Source organism: Manis javanica, chromosome X (genome assembly GCF_040802235.1).
Source record: "Manis javanica isolate MJ-LG chromosome X, MJ_LKY, whole genome shotgun sequence".
Classification (NCBI taxonomy): domain Eukaryota; kingdom Metazoa; phylum Chordata; class Mammalia; order Pholidota; family Manidae; genus Manis; species Manis javanica.
Genome location: NC_133174.1, coordinates 49261140 through 49283798, shown reverse-complemented (window position 1 = coordinate 49283798; position 22659 = coordinate 49261140). Strand labels below are relative to the sequence as shown.

At 36.0% G+C, this 22659-nt stretch overlaps 1 pseudogene; it reads left to right on the top strand.

Annotated features, from left to right (window-relative positions):
* Positions 1-322: 322 nt before the first annotated feature.
* The window catches only part of LOC108393010 (BTB/POZ domain-containing protein KCTD12-like), a 74594-nt pseudogene continuing 52257 nt past the window's right edge, over positions 323-22659 (top strand).

Below are 22659 nucleotides of genomic sequence, written 5' to 3'. Positions count from 1 at the left end.
AGTTCTTGGGGGTTGTCTTTTTGGGTAAGACTAAAGTTATCCCATATGCAGTCATAGACAAGGTCCAGGATTTCCCTATGCCTACAACTGTGACAGTATTGCAAGAGTTTTGGAGCCTTTTGGGCTACAGGAGAGTGTTTATACAATATTTGGCACAAATTCTGAGGCCCTTATACCATTTGGTACAAAAGGGCATCAGGCGGGACTGGGATGAAACATGTGCATCTGCTCTTACTGCTGCTAAGTGAGCAGTCAAGACTGTACAGGCCTTGAGTGTAATGGATCCATCAAGGCCCTGTAAGCTAGATGTTCATGTAACAGGATGGTTATGGATGGGGCCTCTGGAAGTGGCTTGAATGGACCATCAACCTTTGGATTCTGCACAACTGTAAGAAACAGAGGTCCGCATACCTTGATAGAGAAGCAACTGTATGCTGTGTACCATACCTTGCTGTCTACAAAGCCCATCACCAAAACAGCTCCAACCAAGGTAATAACCAACTATTCCACTGTGGAGTGGGTGTGAGACTGGACCCAAAGGCCATGGAGTGTCATGGCACAGATGGCTACACTGGCCAAATAGGGCACATATTTACAGCAGTGCAGTGTCCTCTCCACTAGCCCCTTAAATGGAGAACTCCAGCACTTACTGGGGCAATGACATATACCAGTGAAAAGCTGGAAGAACTTGCTTTGGAGCCGTTGGTAGCCAAGGGTCATTATCAGAATGGAAAAGCCCCTCTATCTGAAGATGCTTGGTTTACAGACAGCTCCAGTAATGGGCAGGCCCTGAAGTGGAGGTCTTTGGCTTTCTATCCTTAGACTGAGACAATATGGATGGAAGATGGGAAGGAAAAGAGCAGTCAATGGGCTTATTTGTGAGCAGTGTGGCTCATGATCACACAGGAGCCCTCCTCTTTAGTTGCACTGATAGCTGGGCCATCTACTGGGGTTTGACTCTGTGGCTACTAACATGGTACCATGCCAACTGGATGGCTGGTCAATGACCCATTTGGGGGCAAGACTTGTGGCAAGACCTACAGGCCTTTGGTCAGACTAAGACAGTTACTGTATTATCATGTGACTGTCCATTTGCCTTTGGCATCCCCAGGGAATAATGAAGCAGACACATTGGCCCAGGTGAATTGGCTAGAAGGAAAAAGCCTGCCTCTAATGTAGCCCGATGCTTATATCAGCATTTGCTGCACATGTGGCAAAAGACAATGTGGGCTATAGCCCATTGGTGGGGCTTGCTATTGACCTTTGAAGAAGTCAGCAGAGCCTGGCAAGTGTGCCTTGTGTGCTCTAAGAGGGACTTACACCAAGTCCTGCAGCAACATGGGACAATAGTAAAGGGGCTAATAGCCCTTGTCATGTGGCAAATAGACTATTTTGGGCCTCTTCCCATATCAGAATGGTATCAGTGTGCCATGACTTGTGTGAACACAGCTACTGGACTCTTGGTTGCTTTTCCTGCATGTTGTGCAGATCAGCAAACAACCAAAAGGAGCCTAGAGCATCTATGGCCAGCTGCAGGTGATTGAGAGTGACCAAGGCACCCACTTTATTGGACATGTATTACAAGAATGGGTGCAACAATTAGGGATAAAGTGGAAGTTTCATGTACCACATAACCCCACAAGGGCAGGCATGATAGGGAAATACAATGGTTTGTTGAAATCTGGTCTCAAGTCAGACACTAATAGTCTACAGAGCTGGTCAGTCTACTTATGGAGAGTTCTATGGCATTTGAATGAGAAAGCCCAAAAAGGGGCATTGAGCCCTGCATGCTAACACACATTGCTGCCTCTTCTATACAACTGCATGTGCACACTAAAGAGGAGTTATTGAAGCCAGGATATGGCCAGCAGAGCAACATCTTGCTGCCAGCCCCCACTGCATTAAACCCTGTAGACTCTGTGAGTGGATGTGGCCCTGGACATTTTGGCACATGGACCATGATGGCTGGCTCTTCTGGCACCTTGTGGAAATGTCCTAGATGCTGGCCTCCTCTGTGTTCCTGGAGTAACAGCAGAGTAGCCTCCAAAGATCACCATTATTTTCTTCTACAGTCTTTGCTAATTGGACCTGCCTTCTGGTTACAACTTCTGCTTGCTGAGTATGCATGGAACTCTCTATTGGTTAACTGCTGGCCTCCTGTGGAATGGATGAGCTATGGACTTAATCTGCCTAGGACTTTGAACCTATATGGATCCTCAGGCTTAATGATTATCATGATTTTATTGCTACCTGTGTTCCTGCTGGTTGTATGGCTCCAGCCTTCTAGCACAGAGTCCACTGCAGAAGATGGGAACTGAGAAGGTTGTATGACCACAATTCTGAGTGAGTGGGCTGTGGGTAAAAATCGCAAAATTTCCAGAACCTCTCTCCTGGCCTTGGTCATTTTACATAACAATAGGTGTTTACTGCTGCATCCTCTTGTAGCCTCCAGAGACAAAAGGTGGAGGGAAGCTGTTCTCTCTTCCCCTCTGTTGCACAATGTGTCTGGTACCTGTCAGTTGCCAGGGATTTGCCTGTGAAGTTTCTCCCAGAAGGGGTGGGGAGAGGCAAGTTTGCTCTAGGATGGGAAAGGAACAGCAAGTGAGAGTAGCTGCAGGAGAGAGATGAACAGAATCAGGCCACTCGTAAGCAATAAAGAGCTTCTCCCATCAAGCTTTTCCCTTGACTGATTTTGACTGCACTGGTTTCACTGTTTTATTCACTCCAGGCTGGGAACATACTTCTCTCTAGAGTTACACCCTGTCATAGGCTTGTCACTCGGGCTAAACAGGGCACAAGCCAGAGGAAGTCCAAGTGAGCATCACTGGGGCCACACTGAGAAGATGTAGTTAGTGAATGAGTTTGGGCAGTGGATTTCTGCATGCATAAACACCATTCCTGCCTTGGTGGAACTGTTGGATCTTCAATGGGCACTTCTAGATTAAACCAGTATTCACGGTGTCACTACATGGTACTTATGGAGCCAATTTGGCCTCTGGATACTCTTTTTCTGCACTGTCAAGGTGTACAGGTTGGGAAGACAAATACAAACAATGGAACTCCCCAGCACCTTTGATCCCTCAAAGAGTTCTGACAGTTCCCCTGCAATTTGTTGGGTTTTCTAGTACTGAAAATTATCTTCCTTTACTTATAATCTAATTGCCTTTTAAATTCCAGTATTTTTACTGTGCCACAGGGCAGGTGAACTTACAGAGAGGTCCCTCAGTGATATCCCTACCTACAGTAGGTCAGTGCATTGTGGAAGGGGGAAGTGAGTTCCCATTATTACTGTGTCTCCATTCTGCCATTTTTTCACTGTGGTCTGTCTATCCCTCACTGTGCAGAAAGTGTTCACTTAGCCCTCAGTTATTGGAGGAATTGCTCTTATGTAGGTATAGATTTAGTGTGTATGTGGGATGAGGTGGGCTCTTTCTATGCAGCTTCTCTCTGTCTAAAATTGTTTTATTTATGCTTTAATTATTGAGTTTTATATGTCCATCATATATTCTGGCTACCCAACTCTTATAAGTTGTTTGATTTGTAAAATGGGGGTCCCAGAAGGAGAAGAGAGAGATAAAGGAGTAGGAACTCGATTTGAAGAAATTATAGCTGAAAACTTCCCTACTCTAGGAAAGCAAATAGATATCAATATCCTGGAAGCTCACAGATCACTTAACAACATGAACCCAAAGAGGTCAAAACCAAGAGCACACAGTAATTAAAATGGAAAGAGTTAAAGATACAGAAAAAATCTTAAAAGCAGGAAGAGAAAGGTAGTTGCCTATAAGAGAAACCTGATAATGTTATCAGCAGCTTTTTCAGCAGAAACTTCACACGCCAGAGGCCAGAGTGAAGACCTTGCCAAAGTGGCATGAAATAGCCAATGTCCTGAAAGGGAACCAAGAATACTCTATCCAGAAAGTTTACCATTCAGAATTGAAGGACAGAGTAAAGGTTTTCCAAATAAATAAAGGTTAAAAAAATCACCACTAAACCAGCATTGCAGAATATGGGAAAGGAACTTACTTAGATGGAAACGTTTCTAAGTTTACATGTTTTTCATCTTTGAAAAGAAACCTACAGTAAAAGTTGGCCAATTACTTACAAACCAAGTATGAATTTCAATAAAGAAAAGTGGTAAAATCAACTACACACAAAATTATTCAAGGAACCTAGAAAATAAAAAGATGTATTATGACATCATATACATAAAATGTGGGGGACTAAGGTTAGTACTTTCAAAATGTGTTTGAAATCAAACCACAATCAATATAGACTATTGTATATATATATGAAGTTATATATGAACCATATGATAACTACAAGTATAACACCTATAATACACAAAATATAAAAAGGAATCCAAGCACAACAATAAAGTAAATTATCAAATTACAAGGGAAGAGAGAAAAGAGGAAGAAAGAAACAGAGGAATTACAGAAACAACCAGAAAAAAATTAACAAAATGGCAATAAGTATATGACTATCAATAATTACTTAAATGTAAGTGGACTAAATGCCCCTTATCAAAAGACATATGGTAACTGAATGGATTAAAAAAATACGATCCATCTATATACTGCCTACAAAATACTCATTTTAGACCTAAAGACACATACAGTCTGAAAGTGAATGTATGGAGAAAGATATTTCATTCAAAGTAAAGAAAACAGCAGGAGTAGCAATATTTATATAAGATAAAATAGACTTCAAAACAAAGTTACAAGAGACAAAGAAGGACACTGTACAATGATAAAGAGATCAGTCCAACAAAAGGATATAACAAATGTAAGTTTCCTTGCCCGTTACATATAAACACTAACAGATCTAAGGGGAGAAATTGATAGCAAGGCAGTAATAGTAGGAAACTTGAACACCCACATATGTGAATGAATAGTTCACAAAGATGGGAAATCAATAAGGAAATAATGGTATTGAATGACATTAGCCCACAAGAACTTAACAGATATACACAGAACACTACACCCCAAAGCAGTAGAATACACTTCTCATATAACGTTCTTCAGAATAGATCAATATTTGTAAACAAAACAAACCTCAATAAATCTAAGAGTGAAACTGTATCAAGCATATTTTCATACCACAATGGTATGAAATAAAGCTCAATTACAAAAAAAACCCCACAAAAACAAAAACACATGGAAGTTAACCAACAATCTGCTAAATAATCAATGTATAAGTGAACAGATCAATGAGGAAATCAAATACATGGAGACAAATGAAATCAGAAACACAATGGCTCAAAATATGTGGTATTCAGCAAAAGTGGTTTTAAGAGGGAAGAACATATTGACACAAACCCAACTCAAAAAAAAGAAAACTCAAATGAACAATGCAACCTTACAAACTGAAGGAATAGAAAAAGAACAAAGCCCAGAGCTAGTAGAAGGAAGGACATGATAAAGATAAGAGCAAACAAAAATAAAATATAGACTATGACACAAAAGAATAAAAAAATCAATGAAATCAAGAGCTGGTTGTTTCAGAGGTTAAATAAAATAGACTATACTCAGCCAGACTTATCAAGAAAAAAAAGAGAAGACATAAATAACTAAAATCAGACATAAAAATCAAGTTACAACTGACACCATAGAAATTCAAAGAATTATGAGAAATCCATGAAAAATTATATGCCAATAAAATGGACAACCTAGGAAAAATGGAAAATTTAATATTTATAATATTCCAATACTGCCCCCATAAGAAAGAAAATCTGAAGAGCCTGTTTACTAATAATGAAATTGAATAATCAGAAAGTCCCAACAAACAAAATGCCAGGACCAGAAGAAGGCTTCACAGGTGAATTCTACCAAATATTCCAACAAAAGTTAATACCTCCCCTTCTTAAATTATTCCAAAAATAGAAGAGGAGGAAATACTTCTAAAATCATTCTACAAGGCCAGTTTTACTGTAATACCAAACCAAAGACACTAAAAAAAAAAAGAAAATCACAGGCCAATATCCCTGATGGATAAAAATCCAAAAGATCTCAAGATTAATGCAAACCAAATTCAAAAATAAATCAAAAGGATCATCCATCATAAACAATTGGGATGTATTCCAAAGACACAAGGATGCTACAATATTCAAACATCAATCAATGCTACCCATCCAATTAACAAAAAGGATAAAACCATATGATCAGCTTAATAGATGTTGAAAAAGCATGTGACAAAATTCAACATCCACTCATGTTAAAAATTCTCAAAATGGGTAAAGACTAAATATACATCAATATAATAAACACCATATACAGAAATCCCACAGTAAAATCATACTCAATTGTGAAAAGCTAAGATCTTTTCCTCTAAGACTGGTAACAAGACAAGATTGCCCACACTAACCACTTTTATTGAACATGATATTGGATTTCCTTGCATAGCAATCAGACAGGAGACATGAATAAAAGGCATTCACATTGGAAGGGAATTAGTAAAACTGTGTTTTTCTGCAGAAGATATGATATTATAAAGAGAAAACCTCAAAGACTACCAGAAAGCTTTTAGAATGAGTAAATGGTTTAGTAAAGTTACAGGATACAAAGTCAATATACAGAAATCTGTTGCATTTATATATACTAATAACAAAGTAGCAGAAGGAAAACAATTCCATTTACATTTGCATCCAAAAGAATTAAATACTTAGGAGGAAGCCTTACCAAAGACGTGAAAGAACTGTCCTCTGAAAACTATAACACATTGATGGAAGAAATTCAGAAAGACACAAATAAATGGAAATCTATCCCATGCTCATGGATAAGAAGAATTAATATTGTCAAAATGGCCATCCTGCCCAGAGCAATTTACATATTCAGTGCAATCCTTATCAAACTACCAATGACATTTTTTCAATGAACTAGAGCAAATAGTCCTAAAATTAATGTGGAAATTCAAAAGACCTCAAATACCCAAAGTAATGTTGAGAAGAAAGAGCAAAGCTGGGGGTCTCACACTCCCTGATTTCAAGCTATACTACAAAGTTACAATGATTGAAACAGTATGATACTGGCCGATTAAGAAGTACATGGGTCAATGGAACAGAATAGAGAGCCCAGAAATAAACCCACACATATATGGTCAAGTAATATATGATAATGGAGGAACAAATATACAATCAGGAAAGCGACTGTATATTCAATAAATGTTGCTGGGAAACGGGCAGCTATGTGCAAGAGAATGCAACTGGCTATCTGTATAACACAAAAGTAAACTGAAGATTGATTAAACACCTAAACATAAGACTTGAAATTATAAAGCTCTTAGAAGAAAACATAGGCTGGGCTCTCTGGAACATCAGCATGTGTAATTGTTTTCTGGATGTGTCTCCCCAAGCAAGGGAAACAAAAGCAAAGATAAACATTGGGATTACATCAAACTTAAAATCTTCTGTACTGCTAAGGAAACCATCTACAAAAAGAATAGTCAAACTACTGTACAGGAGAATATATTTTCAAATATATTTGATATAGCAAATAAGTGCTAGTGTCGAAAATATATAAAGTATTCATACAACTTGACACCAAAAAAAGCCAAATGACGCATTGAAAAAGTGGGCAGATAACCTGAATAGACATATTTCCAAGGAAGATATACAGGTGGACAATAGGCATATAACAAGATGCTCCACATCACTAATCATCTGGGAAATGCAATTCAAAACCACAGTGAGATACCACTTTACACCAATAAGAATGACTACTATCCAGAAGATTTGAAATAATAAGTGTTGGTGAGGATGTGGAGAAAAGTGAACCCTCCTACACTGTTGGTGGGAATGTGAATTAGTGTAGTCTCTATGGAAAGCAATATGGAATTTCCTAAAAAACTAAAAATATAAATACTATTCAACCCAGGAATTCTACTTCTGGGAATGTACCTGAAGAAAACAAAATACCTGGTTCAAAAAAATGTGTGCAGTTATATGTTTATTGTTGCATTATTTACAATCACCAGATATGCAAGCAACCAAAAGTCTCAATTAATAGATAAATGGATAATGAGGATTTGGTACATATATACAAAGAAATATTTCTTTCAGCCATAGGAAAGAAGGAAATATTTCCATTTGCAACAACATGGATGGATATAGAGGGTATTACGCTGTGTGAAATAATCCAAGCAGAGAAAGACAAATAACATGTGATTTCACTTATATGTAGAATATAAAGAAACTAAGCCATGCCAACAAACAAAAGAGAAATAAACTCATAGACACAGAGAAGATACTGGTGGTTACTGTGGTGGAGGTGTTGGGGGGGTTGGTTGAAATAGATGAAGGGGATAAAGTGGCAGAAAATAACAATTATAATAAAAATTAGTTAAAGGAGTGAAAGTGTAGCATAGAGAACATAGTGAATAATACTGTAATATCTTTACATGTTGACAGTAGGCATAGTTATTAGGGTAAGCAGCTAATAATATAGATAATTGTTGAATCACTATGTTATATACTTTAAAGTAATATGAAATTGTATGTGAAGTATTCTTCAATAAGAAAATATTTTTGCATAGTTCATAAAGATAGAAAAAAATCCAACATACAGAAGTCCAGGTCCAGATGGCTTCAAAATTTAATTCTGCCGAAAATTTAAAGAATTAACAACAATCCTTGTTAAGCTCTTCCAAAAAATGAAAGAGGAAGGAATGATTCCAAGTTCATTCTATGAATTCAAGCTCACCTTGATACCATTTCAGAGTAAGACATTAGAAAAAAATTACAGACCAATATCCCTGATGAACTTAGATGTGGAAATACTTTTCAAAATATTAGCAGGCCAAATTTAAAAATCCATTAAAAGAATGAGTCACCATGATCATGTGGGATTTTTCCATGGATGTAAGAATGGTTCAATATCTGTAAACCACAGTTAATATACCACAATAAATATACATAAATTTTATACACATAAAAACCATATGATCTCAATAGATACTGAAAAAAAGCACTTGACAAAATTCAACATCCATTAATGATAGAAATTCTCCATAAGGTTGGTCTAGAGGGAACATACCTCAATATAATAAAACCTATGTATTGCAAATACACAGGCAGCATCATACTCAATGGTGAAAAGCTGAATGCTTCTCCTCTGAGATTATGCCCACTGTCACCACTTTTATTCAGCACAACATCATGGCTAGCCTATCCATAGCAACCAGAAAAGAAAAAGATAAAAGTTATGAAAATTGGAAAGTATAGTAAAACTGTCACAATTTTCAGATACATATAGATAGAAAACTGTAAAGACACCACCACCAAAAAATTATTAGAACTAGTATATGAATTCAGTAAAGCACAGTCAATATACAGATATCTGTTATATGTCTATATCACTATTAATATAGTGATAAAACTGGCAGAAAGAAAAATTAAGAACACATTCCCATTTACAGTTTCATCAACAGAATAAAATGCCTGGGAATAAATTTAACAAAGGAGATAAAAGACTTATACTTTGAAGAGTATGACAGAAATAATTAAAATAATTAAAAGAATATTTCATGCTTATGAATTTCATAATTAATATTATTAAAATGTCCATAATACCTAAGGCTACCTACAAATTCAATGCAATCCTTACTAGTATATCAACAGAAGTTTATGCAGAACCACAAAAAATATATCAATATTTGTATGAAACCACCAAAGACCTTGAATGTCCAAAGACATCTTAAAAAAGAACATAGTTGGATGGATTTGGATCCTATACCTCAAAGTACACTACAATCCTATAGTGACAAATATAATATGGTATTGGCACAAAAATGACACATCAGTGAATGGAACAGAATAGAGAACTCAGAATTATAACCATGTTTATATTGTAATCTATGGTAAAGGAGGCAAATATAAATTATAGTAGAAAAACAGTTTCTTCAATAAACTGTTGGGAAAGCTGGGGATGTACATGCAAAATAATGAATCTGAATGTCTTTCTTATACCATACAGAAAATAAACATGAAATGGATTAAAGGCCTAGGTGGCATACCTGATACAATAAAATTCCTAAAAGAAAACATAGGCAGCAAAATCTTGGACATTAACCTTAGTAATTCTTTTCTGTATATATCTACCCAGACAAGGGGAACAAAAATAAAGAAGTTGGACTGTATCAAAATAAAATAAAATAAAATGCTTCTTCACAGTGAAGGAAACCATCAAGAAAAAATGTTAACCTACTGAATGTAAAATATGTTACAAGTGATGTATTTGATAAGGGGTTAATATCCAAAATTATAAAATACTCATACAGCTAAGCAACCCCCATAAAGTTCAATTAAATATTGAAAAATTGAATAAATATTTTCTAAAAATGACATGCAGTTGGCTGAGACATATCAAAAGAGTCTCAATATCATCAGAGAGTTGCAAATCACAGCAACAATAAGGTACTATCTCACACCATTTAGAATGGCTATCATCAAAATGATTATCACCTAACAAGTGTTGGCTTATATGTGGAGAAAAGGGTATAAATTGGACAGCCACTATGGAAAACAGTATGGAGTTTCCTCAAAAAGGTAAAAATAGAAATACTATAGAACCAAATAACTGACTTCTAGGAATTTACTCAAATAAAGAAAACTCCCATGCACCTCTATGTTTTGCTGCATTATTTACAATAGCCCAGATATGGGAGCACAAAAGTATCCATCAACAGATGACTGGATAAAGAAGTGGTACATACATATAATGGAATATTATCCAGCAAACCAAAAGAAATCCTGACACTTACAACAACATAGATGGACTCAGAGGTTATTATGATAAGTGAAGTAATCCAGACAGAGAATGAAAAATGCCATATGATATTACCTGTATGTGGAATCTAAAAACCAAACAAACTAGAATGAACAAAACAGCAGGAGACTCATAGACATTAAGAAATGACTGGTGGTTACCATGAGGTAGGGGAGTGAAATAGGTGAAGGGGATAAAAAGGCACAAAATCTCAATAATAATATAACTTAGTTATGGAAATTAAAGTATGGCATAGAAAATATAGTCAGTAGTTCTGTAACATTTGTCTATGTTGAAACATAGTATCTACACTGATTGGGGTGACGATTTAATGATATGTGTAACGGCTGAATCACTATGATGTATACTTGAAACCAAAATAATATTGTAAATCAACTATACTTTAATAAAAAGAAATAAGGAAAGAGAGGTGGCATATATATATAATTTAAAAAATCCCTATTCTACTACTTAGGTAAACTTGAATTTTGACTGGATCATCTTTTCCTGTTGTCAGGTATTTTAAAGAATGAAATGAATTTGATCACTATCCTAATAAAAATATAATTTAATCAGATCCCAAAGAAAATCCCCATGAAAACATGAATATTAAAACACTTCAGATACAAAAATATTGTAATATCTTTGTATGACAGATGGTAGTTACCCTTATCATGGTGAGTCTTTCATAATGTTTATAAATGTTGAATCACTATTTTGTGCACCTGAAACTAATAGTGTGTCTGCTATGTTTGAAATTAACCAAACTAAATTAAAAAATATATACACAAAAGGAAATGAGGAGGAAATAAAAATGATTCACTAAACAAAATTAATTAAATGTAGGAAGTAACTGAGATGAGACAAAAATGTTGTAATATATTGAGAAAACTAAGAACAAAATCGTATGTCTTAATCAGAAATTATTTTTAATGTAAATGGATTAAATTTCTTAATAAAAAATCAGAGATAACAGTATTGATAAAATGATCCAATTATCTGCATTACATAATAGGTTGAAATTGAAAAGACCAAAAAATATAATCCATGTAAATTGTATCCAAGTGGAGCAACCATAGCTATTCACTTAGGTGGCTAGATATAAAACTGTTACAAAGGACAAAGAAGGATATTTTATATTGATATAAGGGTCAATCAATCAAGAAGATATAACAATTTTAATCAGATATTCACCAAATGAGAGCCCCAAAATAAAGTAATCCATGACAGAATTGAAAGAGAAAATTCAGTTCTAAAATAAAAATTAGAGACTTTATATCTCCCTTTTAACAATACGTAGAATATCTAGACAGAAGATATATATATAAATATTGTGCTTGAACAGCAGTATAAACCAAACACAGCTGACAGGCATATAAAGAACACTTTTCCCAACACAACTACTCTTGGGAATCACAGGGAACATTCCCTGAACAAAGCATACATTAGGTCACAAAAGAAATCTCAGTAAATGTAAAAGCATTGGATTCGTATTGCACATCTTCTGTCACCACAATGGAATGAAGCTAGAAGTCAACAGAAGAAAAATTGGAATTTTTTAACTCAAAAACTTGTATTAATTAATCCACAAATTCTTAACAATGGGTTAAAGTAGCTATCCCAAGGGATACTGGAAAGTACCTTTAGACTAGGGAAAACATAAACATGCTATCTTCTGGGATTCAGTGAAAGCAATGCTCAGGAGAATAGATCTATATGCCTACTTTTAAAAGAAAGTATTATCTTGATATAAATGTAATTTTATGCCTTGAGGAACTAGAAAAACAAGAGCAAAATAAAACTAATACCAGCAAAATTAAGGAAATAATAAAGATTATAGTGAAGATACATGAAATGGAGTATAGAAATCCAACAGTGAAAATCAACATAATGAAAAGAAATTTCTTTGAAAAGATCAACAAAACTAACATATTTGTACGTATGGTGATAATGGAAAGACAGAAGACACAAATTATTTAAATCAGTAAAAAAAGTGTGGAGATAAGTACTGAACTGAATGAAATAAAAAGGACATATGAAGATACCATATACTTGTACACTAACAAATTACATAACCTAGATGAAATGGGCAAATTCCTAGAAATACACAAATTATCTATACCGAGTGAAGAAATTTAAAATCTGAACACATATATAATAAGGGATTGAATCAGTAATCCAAAATTTCCCAACAAAGAAATATCCAAGACCAGATGGCTTCACTGGAGAATTCTGCTAAACATGTAAAGAAGAATTAACACCAATCCTTCACAAACTCTGGCATAAAATAGAAGAGAAAGAAACACTTCCTAAATGACACTGAGTCCCCCTTAGTCTGAAGATACAATCAGATAAAGAATATCATAAGAAAAATAAGGACAATCTCTCTTAAGAATATAGGTTTAAAAGTCTTCAACAAAATACCAGGGAACAAAATCCAAGAGATTATTAAAAGTGACCATATCCAACAGGGATTTATCACAGAGGTTAATATCACAGGATATTTCTTCCATAAAAATCAAGTAATGTAGTATGTCACATTACTAGAATGAAGGAGTAAAAACATATGAACTATTCCATTGATGCAGAAAAAACATTGGACAAACCGAATGATCTTTCATGATAAAACACACTCAATATATGACTGCCCTTGCACTGTTCACCATGTAAGAACTTGTTCACCATGTAAGAACCTGTTGTTATGCTTCAGAAGATTGGAGACTGTTGAGAATTAGGCTTGGTATTGATTAAGGATTGTGCGTTGAGTTCCCTATACAGAATTTTATTGTTGTTAGCAACCATTTGGTCAATAAATATGAGAGATGCCCTCTCAAAAAAAAAAACACACTCAATAAACTAGGAACAGATAGGAACCTCCTTAATATGATAAGGGAAATTTATAAAATCCAAAATCTTTTTGCTTCATGATGAAAGACAATGTTTTGATGCTAAGATAAGGAAAATGATAAGGATGTCTGCTTTCACCACTGCTATTCAAGGCTGTAATGGAAGTTATAGCCATATAACCTAAAAAAGATAAACACTGAGAAATGACTGGTGATTACCATAAGAGAGGGGTTGGGGTATGTTGGTGGAATAGGTGAGGGAATAAAGAGGCACAAAATCTCAATCATAATATAAATTAGTCATAGGAATGATAGTAGAACATGGAGAATATAGTCAATATTTCTATAACATTTTTCTATGTTGAAAGTAACTACATTGGTTAGGGTGAATATTTAATAATGTATATAACTATTGAATCACTATGTTGTGTGCTTAAAAACAATAAAATACTGTATGTCAACTATACTTCAATAAAAATATATCAAGCAAATGACATAAATGGAATCCAAATTGGAAAGAAATAATTAAAACCATTTAGATGTGCTATTTTCATGTTCCTATATAGAGAAAATTCCAAAGAATGCAAAAGAAATCTAATTGAACTAATAAATGAATTCAGCAAAGATACATGCTACAAGGTAAATGCACAAAAATTGGGATTCTATATGCTAACAATGAATGATCTAAAACAAAATTAAGAAAGTGATCCCAGGAGAGGGAGGAAAGATGGCAGAGTAGGAAAGCAAGGCAGAAACCTTCCACACACACACAGTAAGGAAGCAACAATAGCAAATACAACTAAACCTGAGAATGACCTGAAACCTTCAGAACAGAACACATATACCTGGAGAAGAAGAGAAGATCACCTAGAAAAAGGTAATGTGGTAGAGCCATGACTGAGTGGAACCCCTGCCCTTACCCCATCCCAGTCAACAGGTGGGAGGAAGAGCAAATGATCAGGGAGAGTATAAGTGCTCAGGAATTCTGTGCATCTGGCCCTGGAGATCTCTGGGAACAGAAGCCCACATTGCACTGGGTTCTGGTGATTAGTGGGGCTGGACACCACAGACAGTTGGAACACTTTGGGAGGTTGAAACTCCAACTACTTGTGGAGGACAGGGACATTCCTTTAATCCTGCTGAGACCCAAAGAAGAGGTGGTGTGAAAATTTGCCAGCAGCAGGAGGGGTGCCAGAAGGGTAAGGTTTGAACTGAGCTCTCTCCACAGGTAAAAGAGAAGGTGGATGTTACCTCCTCGAACCTCCCTTGGCCCAACATATCAGACATTCTCAGAAGCCCCAGATGCTCCATCCAATTTGCTGGCAGCTCAACCACAAGTTTCTTCACTGAGCATTGTAGGCACACCATACACTAGGCCCAGCAGCATCAGACTTTGCTGCCTGGTAGGCTCTCCCAGATTTCTCAGTCCTGCCTCAGAACATTGGTGAGACCAGCTCGGAGAGCTCTTTCCTTCATGTAGGTGAAGCCAGCTCTAAGAGCTCCTTCTTTCATGTAGGTGGCTAATCCTCATGTTGCATTGATCCCCACCACCATTGGCACCCTTGTGACTCATTGCTCCAATATTCCCTGCCAACAAAAAACTTACCTGGCTGCATGCCTGCCCCATAGCCACACAACAGCCCTGCCCACACCATTAAATTGCAGCCTCGCCCACAATAATCCCAGCAGAGACATTGCTCAGATCACACAGGGGCAGCTGAGGCAAACTGTCAGCAGCAGCAGACTGAGATAAACCAATGCCAGCAGGCCAACCGAAAGGTGACCCTTCACACTTCCCATCAACAGCAACTGGGGATCTATAGAAAAGGAGAAACAGGCACTGGAGAGTGATTTTGGGTCTTGAGATTTTGGGCACCACAGGGCACATTATTTGTAAAGCCATTACTCTCTAAACCAGGAAGTATACCACATCCTACAAATACAAAGGAAGACATACAGAAACCCCGACAAAGTAAGGAGGCAGAGGAATATTTTACAAAAAAAATTACAGGATATAACATCAGAAAAAGGCCTAAATGGAATGGAGGTTACCAATCTTATTGATAAAGGTTTCAAAGTAAAATTCAGAAATATGTTCACTTATCTGCAAAATAGTATTGAAGAACTCAGGGCAGATTTCAACAAAAAAATACAAGAGATGAAAAAGCCATTCCGAGCTGAAGAATACAGTAACTGAAATGAAATATACAATGGAAGGACTGAATAATAGATTGCTGCAATTAGAGGAGACAATCAATGACATGGGAAGTAGAGAATAGGAATATAACAATGCTGAGGACCACAGAGCAAAAAGGATCTATAGGAATGAAAGAATGATAAGAGAGATGTGTGACAGCTCCAATCAAAACAACATTTACATAATAAGGGTGAAGAGAGATATAAAGGCATAGAAAGTTTGAAGAAATAACCATAGAAAACTTCTGCAATCTTGGAAAGGAAACAGACACTCAGGTTATGGAAGCACAGAGAGCCATTAGTGAAAGGAACTGCAGGAACAAAACACCAAGACATACACTAATGAAAGTGACAAAGATTAAGGATAAAGAGAGTTTTGAAAGCAGCCAGAAGAAAAAAATATTATAAGAGAAGCTCCATCAAGCTATTAGTGGACTTCTCACCAGAAATTTTACAGGCAGAATGGAGGGCATGACATACTTAATGTATTGAAACAGAAGGACATTCAATCAAGAATCCTGTACTCAGCAAGATTACATTCAAATCTGGAGCAAAGATTGACCAATTTACATATAAACAAAGGCTCAAGGAATTTATAACCACTACACAAGCATTACAGGAAATGTCGAAGGGACTGACATAGACATAAGTGTTCTTAAGACTAAATAGTTTTCACCAGTGAAATTAAACCCACAGTAAAGGTAATAGACCTATTGTGTATAAAGCAAGTATAAAATTAAAACAAAACAAAAGTAGTAAAATCAACTATACACAAACTCAGTAAAAAGATACACAAAAGTGCAGATAATGACATCTAATACATAAAGTGTGGAGGAGGAAGAAGAAACAAGAAGTACTTTTACATTTTGCTTGAAATAGAGCAATCATCAACTTAATATAGAATGTTAGCCAGAATGCTATCATTGAAGCTTATGGTAACCACACATCTAAACCCTGTAAGAAAGACATAAAAAATTTAAAAATTCAATCACAACAATAAGAAAACCATCTAATAACAAGAGAAGAGTATAAATAGAGGAAGAAAGGAACAGGGAGAAGCTATAAAAACAACTAGAAAATAATAAAATGGCAATTAGTACACATATATCAATAATTATCTTAAATGTAAATGCACTGATATACCAATCAAAAGACATAGAGTGGTAGAATGGGTAAAGAAACAAGACCTATCTATATGCTGCTTACAAGACACTTACTTCAGACCCAAAGGCATACATGGGCTGAAAGTGAAGGGATAAAAAAATATTCATGCAAACAATAGGAAAATAAAAGGAGTAGCAGTACTTAGACAAAATAAACTTCAAAACAAAGAAGGTAACAAGAGACAACGAGGGACATTACATAATGATAAAGGGGTCAGTTCAACAAGAGGATATATTATAAATATCTATGCATGAAACATAGGAGCACCTACATGTGTAAAACAAGTATGAATAGAATTAAAGGGGGAAATAGATTGCAACTCATTCATTGTAAGAGACTTTAACACAACACTCACATCAATAAATAGATCAACCAGACAGAAAATAAGTAAGGAAACAGACGCAGTGAACAACACATTAGGTCAGATGGACTTACCAACAGATACAGAACACTTCACCAAAGAGCAGCAGGATACATTTCTCAAGTGTACATGGAATGTTCTCCAGAATAGATCACATATTAGGCCACAAAAAGAGCCTCAATAAATTCAAAAAGATTGAAATTCTATCAAACAACTTCTCTGAAAACAGTATTATGAAACTGGAGATAAAGTATACACACACACAAAAAAAAAAGTCCTACAAACACATGGTGGCTAAACAACATGCTTCTAAGTAACCAATGGATCAATGAACGAATAAAGCAAATCAAACAGTACATGTAGACAAAAGAAAAAAAAGTTGAACAGTCAAAAATTTGTGGAAGAACACAAAAGTAGTTCTAAGAGGGAAGTACCTAACAATACAGACCTACCTCAAGAAAGAGCAGTGCCAAATGAACAATCTAAAGTCCCAAGTAAAAAAAAACAGAAAAAAGAAGAATGATACCTAAAATTAATAGAAAGAGGGACATAATAAAGATTGGAACAGAAATAAATAAAATAGAGAAGTATAAAACAATAGAAAAAAATTAATTAAACCAGGAGCTTATTCTTTTGGAAAGTAAGCAAAATAGATACCCCATTAGCCAGATTTATGAAGAAAAAAATGGAAAGTACAGAAATATGTACCACAGAAATACAAGGAATTATTAGCGAATGCCATAAAAATAATTTGTCAATAAATTGGACAACCAAGAAGAAATGGAAAACTTCCTGGAAAAATACAACCTTCAATGATTCACTCTGGAAGAAAAAAAAATATGAACAAACCAAGTACCAACAATGTCCCAACCCACAGGACTATCAACGGGGGTTGACGACCTGGAGGAGAGAATGAAGGGGCAAGAGACACAAAGAACGGACAGCAAGACAGGATGTCTGATCAAGCTGACACAGTTTATTGTTTGCAGGCTCAATTTATACAGGTAGCAAGGAAGGGGTGGGTCAGAAAGTGATTGGGCCTTAGGTGGAGCCGGCGGGAAGGTGGGGGGGGGGGTGATTGGGACTTGGCTGGCGCCGGCGGGAGTGGAGGACCCGGAAGAGGAGCAGGGAGTTCGCCATCTTGTGGGTGGGGGCCCTTGGGAGGGAGGTTTCAAGGGTGGGGCTGTCCCCTGGGGCAGAGGGTGTTTCTTGATTAACAAAATGTTGGCAATATTAATAGGCCAGTGGAAAGAACAGAAAAGCACAGTTTACTAGGTAACTTAACCACTAGTTCCGGCTTAGGAGTTTGCTAAATGCGTTTCTTGGTAATAGGGGAAAACTTGTTTCTAACGTGTGGATGGATTCATTGTTTCCGATTTTACAGGAGAGACTTTACTCAAAGGTTGCTGTTGTCTTAAGGCTTTTATAACAGAGCCTGCCTAAAGGCCCACAGGTTTGCTCCCAACAAGCAATGAAATTGAATTGGTAATTTAAAAACTCCCAATAAATAAAATTCCAGGACCAAATGGCTTCAAAGCTGAATTCTATGAAACATTTAAAAAGAGCTAATACCCATTCTTCTTAAAGTATCCCAAAAAGTAGAAGAGTAGGGAATATTTCTAAACTCATTCAATGAGGTCAGCATCACTCTAATACCAAACTAGACAAAGACACTACAAAAGCAAAAGAAAATCTTAGACTGATATCTCTGATGAACATAGATGCAAAAATCATCAAGAAAATATTAACAAACTGGATAAAAAGTATATGAATGGATCATCCATCACAACCAAATGGGATTTGTTCCAGGAATACAAATATGGCATAATAATTGTAAATCAATCAATATGTTATACCATATTAACAAAAAGGATAAAAAACACATGATCATCTCAAGAGATGCTGAAAAAGCATTTTACATAATTCCATATCCATTCATGATAAAAACTCTCAAGAAAATGTTTATAGATTGTATGTACCTCAACATAATAAAGGCTATATACAACAAACCCACAGGTAATGTCATACTTAATGGTGAAAAGCTGAAAACTTTTCCTCTAACAACAGCAACAAGTCAAGGATATCCACTCTCAAAACTTTTGTTCAACATAGTACTGGAGACCCTATCCACAGCAATAAAAATAGAGAGATAAAAGGCATTCAAACTGTCACTATTTGCAGATGGCATGGCATAGAAAACACTAAAGACTCCACCAAAAATCTAGTAGAACTAATAACTAAATTCAGCAAAGTTTCAGGATACAAAATTTATACACAGAAATCTGTAGTATTCCTATATATTAACAATGACCTAGCAGAAAGAGAAATCAGGAAAACAACTCCATTTATAATTGTATCAAAAAGACTAAAATACCTAGAAATAAACCTAACCAAGGAGGTGAAATACCTGTACTCTGATAAAAATAAGATACTCATGAGAGAAATTAAAGAAGACACAAATAAATAGAAATCTATACCCTTGATCATGGATAGAAAGAATTAGTATTGTCAAAAGGGCCATCCTGCCCATAGCAATTTACAGGTTCAATGCAATGCCCATCAAAATCCCAACAGTATTTTTCAATGAACTACAACAAATAGTTTAAAAATATATATGAAACCACAAAAGACCCTGAATAGCCAAACAATCCTGAGAAAGAAGAACAAAGCTGACGATATCATGCTCACTGAGTTACCTATACTACAAAGCTACAGTAATCAAAACAATATGGTACTAGCACAAGAACAGACCCATAGATCAATGGAACAGAATAGAGAGACCAGATATAAACCCACATATATATGGTCAATTAGTATATGATAAAAAGGCCACAAATGTACAATAGGGATTAAAAGTCATTAAATAACTGGTGTTTAGAATACCAGACAGCTATGTACAAGAGAATGATATTGTATTACTCTCTATCTATCTCCATACAGAAATTGAGCAGTTGAAGTAGATCAAGGCTGTGAATATAAGACATGAAACCATAATACTTTTAGAAGAGGAAAACAGGCAAAAGTCTCTTGAATGTAACTATGAACAATTAATATATGATAGAAAAGCCATGAATATACAATATGGAAAGACTTCAATAACTGGTATGGGAAAACTCTACAGCTACATGGAAGAAAATGAAATTGGATTACTGTCTAACTCCATACACAAAAGTAAACTCAAAATGAATCAAAGACCTGAATGTAAGACATGAAACCATAACACTCCAGGAAGAAAATAGGCAAAAATCTCTTCATCATGAGTACGAGCAACTTTTTCCTGGACGCATCTCAAAGTAAACAAAATAAAAAATGAGCAAGTGGGACTATATCAAACTTAAAATCTTCTGCAGAGCAAAGGACACCATCAGTAGAACAGAAGGGCAACCTACAGTATGGGAGAATATATTCAGAAATGACCCATCCGATAAGGGGTTATCATCCAAAATCGATAAAGAACTCATATGTCTCAACACCAAAAAGCCAAATAACTCAATTTAAAACTGGGCAGAGGACCTGAACAGACATTTTTCCAAAGACATACAAATGGCCAACAGGCACACAAAAATGTACTTTACATCACTAATCATCAGGGAAATGCAAATCAAAACCACAGTGAGATATCACCTCACACCCACAGAAAGGACAATGTCCAAAATACAGGAACAACAAGTGTTCACAAGGATGTGGAGAAACAGTAACCCTCCTACACTGTTGGTTTAATGTAAATTGGTACAACCACTGTTGAAAGCAGCATGGAGATTCCTCAAAAAACTAAAAATAGGTAAACCATTTGAACAGGTAGTTCCACTTCTAGAAATTTACCTCAAGAAAACAAAATCCCTGATTTGAAAAGATATATGTGCCCGTATGTTTATTGCCATGTTATTTGCAATAACCAGTATATGGAAGCTACCTAAGGGTTTATCTGTATATGAATGGATAAAGAACAGGTGGTACATATACACAATGTAATGTTATTCATCCATAAAAAAAGATATCCAGAAATTTGCAGTGATATGGATGGCTCTAGAGGGTTTATGCTCAGTGAAATAAACCATATGGAGAAAGACAAATACCATGTGATTTCACTTATTTCTGGAATATAAAAGCAAAGCAAAGCAGGATGAACAAAACAGCAGTAGATTCAGACACAGAAGTGACTACTGATTACCACTGAGGAGGGGTTGGAGTGGTGGCTGGGGTAGGTGAGAGAGATAAAGGAGCACAATAATTCTCAATCATAAGTTTGTCACACATATAGTAGTACAGTATGGAGAATATAGTCAATGATACTGTAACATCTTTCTATGTTGACAGATAATCACAGTAGTGTGGGGGGGAGGAGTATTTAATAATATGGGTAGCTGTTAAACCACTGTGTTGTGTATATATATATATATATATATATATATATATATATATATATTTGCTATCATTAATCTACAACTACATGAAGAACATTATGATTACTAGGCTCCCCCCTTCACCAAGTCCCCCCCTACCCCATTAGAGTCACTGTCCATCAGCATAGTACGATGGAATCACTACTTGTCTTCACTGTGTTGCACAGCCCTCCATATGCCCACCCTACATGCTAATTATACATGCTAATCGTAATACCCTCTTTCTTTTTCCCTGTCCTTATCCCTCCCTTCCCACCCATCCTCCCCAGTCCCTTTCCCTTTGCTAAGGGTGAGTCAATTCTTGGGTTCTTTGATTCTGCTGCTGTTTTGTTCCTTCAGTTATCCTTTGTTCTAATACTCCACATATGAGTGAAATCATTTGGTACTTGTTTTTCTCTGCCTGGCTTATTTCACTGAGCATAATACCCTCGAGCTTCATCCATGTTGTTGCAAATGGTAGAATCTGTTTTTTCCTTATGGCTGAGTAATATTCCATTGTGTATATGTACCACGTCTACATTTTTTTCTTTTTGGTATCATTAATCTACAATTACAGAAAGAACATTATGTTTACTAGGTTCCCCCCTTCACCAAGTCCCCCCCACATACCCTTTCACAGTCACTGTCCATCTGCATACTAAGATGCTATAAAATTACTACTTGTCTTCTCTGTGTTGCACAGCCCTCCCCGTGTCCCCCAAGCACTATGCATGCTCATAGTAATACCCTCTTTCTTTTTCCCTGCCCTTATCCCTCACTTCCCACCCATAGTCCCCAGTCCCTTTCCCTTTGGTACTTATTAGTCCATTCTTGGGTTCTGTGATTCCGCTGCTGTTTTGTTCCTTCAGTTTTCCTTTGTTCTTATACTCCACATATAAGTGAAATCATTTGGTACTTGTCCTTCTCTGCCTGGCTTATTTCACTGG